The following is a 2,500-nucleotide window of genomic DNA, read 5'->3' as shown; positions in this document are numbered from 1 at the left end:
AAGTTTTTATGATAAATCTGTCCAGAGATGCTGATGACTTTCTTTTAGATGAAAATTATTTAGCAGATATCAGATTGCATATCAGATAGCAATCCCACAATATTTAAAATATATTAAGAAAATCTATTTAAATCAAATAAATCTGATTTACACGAAAAAAAAATCTATTTTTTATATTAGAAAAAAAAAAAAATCGCCAACCCTGGTATCCACTAACCTCGTACAATAATACCTGTTAAGTCCAGCTAAAATTGGCATTTCAAAGCATAACAGTGCCTTAAGAATAGTTTCTAATTTCACTATAAAAGTTTATATTAACTTATACTGCATTGAATAAGTCAATAATTGATATATTTGTCCTATATACAATGTTAGATTTCTAGTTTTGATATATTTGTCCAATGTAAAATGTTAGGTTACAAAGAACGCAATGGCCTCCGCTAGCGGACCCAGGGATCTTGGTGTGCACGTCCTGTGTAATAGAAGTCCTCGATATATATATATGTATATTATATATATATATATCATAATATATATATATTATATATATATATATGTATATTATATATATATATATCATAATATATATATATTATATATATATATATGTATATATATTATATATATATATGTATATATATGTATATATATATATATATTTATATATATATATGTACATATATATATGTATATATATATTTATATATATATGTATATATGTACATATATATATATATATAAAATATATATACTGTATATATATATATATATATGTATATACATATATATATATATATAATATACTGTATATATATATATATATATATAATTTGTATATATGTATATATATATATTATACATAATATATATATATATATATATTATATATATATATTATATATAATATATATATATTATATAATAGATAATATATATATATATATAATGTAATTATATTTATATATGTATATTTATATATATATATATATATTCACATATATATATATATACATATATATATATTTATATATGTGTGTGTGTGTGTGTGTGTATACTTAAAAGTTGCGTACATTCGCATGCATAATTATTAGAGCAATTGTAATTTCTTCATAAGGAATACTGGCACTAGATGAAACCGCCTATAAATCAGCAGATAAAGCGATTATTTGACAATTCTATACCTAGCGTTCACAAACACGACCACATAACTAAGAAAACTCTAAATAAATTAAACTAATATATTCTGCTGTGTTACAGCATAATTACACCCATTTTGTATATCCTTGCACTTGCTTTTTACACGTAAGAAACCTAATAAATCCACGCGAATATTGAGAATAAACCAGTCTTAATTTTTAGAACTAGAATTGGTTAAAATCTACTTTTTCTGACGACAATTAATGTTCAATGACGTCTTTAGTAATTAGTGACTAATTATATGCATTCTGTGACCTTATCAGATTCATGACTTCCTATTTATCATATACATAGACATTCATTTATGTTACTTGACATGGTAAGGTTTAGTTAAAGACCGATCCCGTCCATATAAAGACCTCATGGCAATCACTCAAGTCCTTCGCTCACCTACTGACTCACGTTCGAAGTTCTTGGCGTCTCGGAGCTTTGCAACTCCACACGCGACAGGCAGACACGGTCGGCATTGCTATTCACCCCATGACTTTTTTTTTTTTTTTGTATTTTAACTGTTGTTCATGTTACCATCACTGCTGACCCGTCTTCAGCAGCACAGGCGGACGTATATTGATTATATTAAGTCCCCTCCCCCTGGATCCCACCCCCTATGCACTGCCCCGCCCCACTCCCTTTCCCTTTTTGCACACTTTTGCCTTTGCATTTTTCTTCCAAAGACCCGACATATCATTAAAGAAAATGGATAGAATGTCGTAATTCCTTAATTTCAAGGAGATCCCATCGGCTTGATAGATTTCATCGCCAGACCGCTGAAGAGTCACAAAGTCCTTAGGAGCCGGTACCGTTCGAGTTATAATACTGCGATAACAGTACATTCACTTTTTTTAATGCGCTGCACTCCATCTGCCTACGTGGGAAACTACATTGCAGGCAATGCAGTCCTCCCGAGTCCTAAAAGGGAAAATTTCCTTTGGAAAAAGACAGCGAAGAGTTACGCTAATTTTCCTCCATTCTCCTCCCATTCCCTTACTTCATGAAGCTTACATTAAACCCTTATTACCTCTCCCCCTCCCTGTCTACCTCCCTCCCCACACTGAACTCTTCCAAAGCTTCACAAACAGTTTCAGCCTCTTTGGTAACATAGGCGTTTCATTCGTTTCGTCCCTCCCTAGCCTCAACACGGCTGCTATTCTTCGCCTCGCTTGTTCACTCCCTCCCTTTGCTCCTCCTCCTTCCTTATTCTTCATCTAAGTTTACGGGACTAGCAGATGTCGAAATCTCCCTTCTCCTTTGTTTAACTCCCTCCTACGATTGCGCAAACTGCCACTGATACTGTTCGCTGCCG

At 31.6% G+C, this 2,500-nt stretch overlaps 1 protein-coding gene across 3 annotated transcripts in view; it reads left to right on the top strand.

Annotated features, from left to right (window-relative positions):
- The window catches only part of slo (calcium-activated potassium channel slo), a 1,028,496-nt gene that overhangs the window by 785,684 nt on the left and 240,312 nt on the right, over positions 1 to 2,500 (top strand). The window lies entirely within an intron of this gene.

The sequence above is a fragment of the Oratosquilla oratoria genome, chromosome 15, assembly GCF_046742065.1.
Source record: "Oratosquilla oratoria isolate Oo_2021 chromosome 15, ASM4674206v1, whole genome shotgun sequence".
Lineage (NCBI taxonomy): Eukaryota > Metazoa > Arthropoda > Malacostraca > Stomatopoda > Squillidae > Oratosquilla > Oratosquilla oratoria.
Note: the sequence above shows the minus strand (reverse complement) of the source record. Positions and strands in the feature narration are given on the sequence as shown.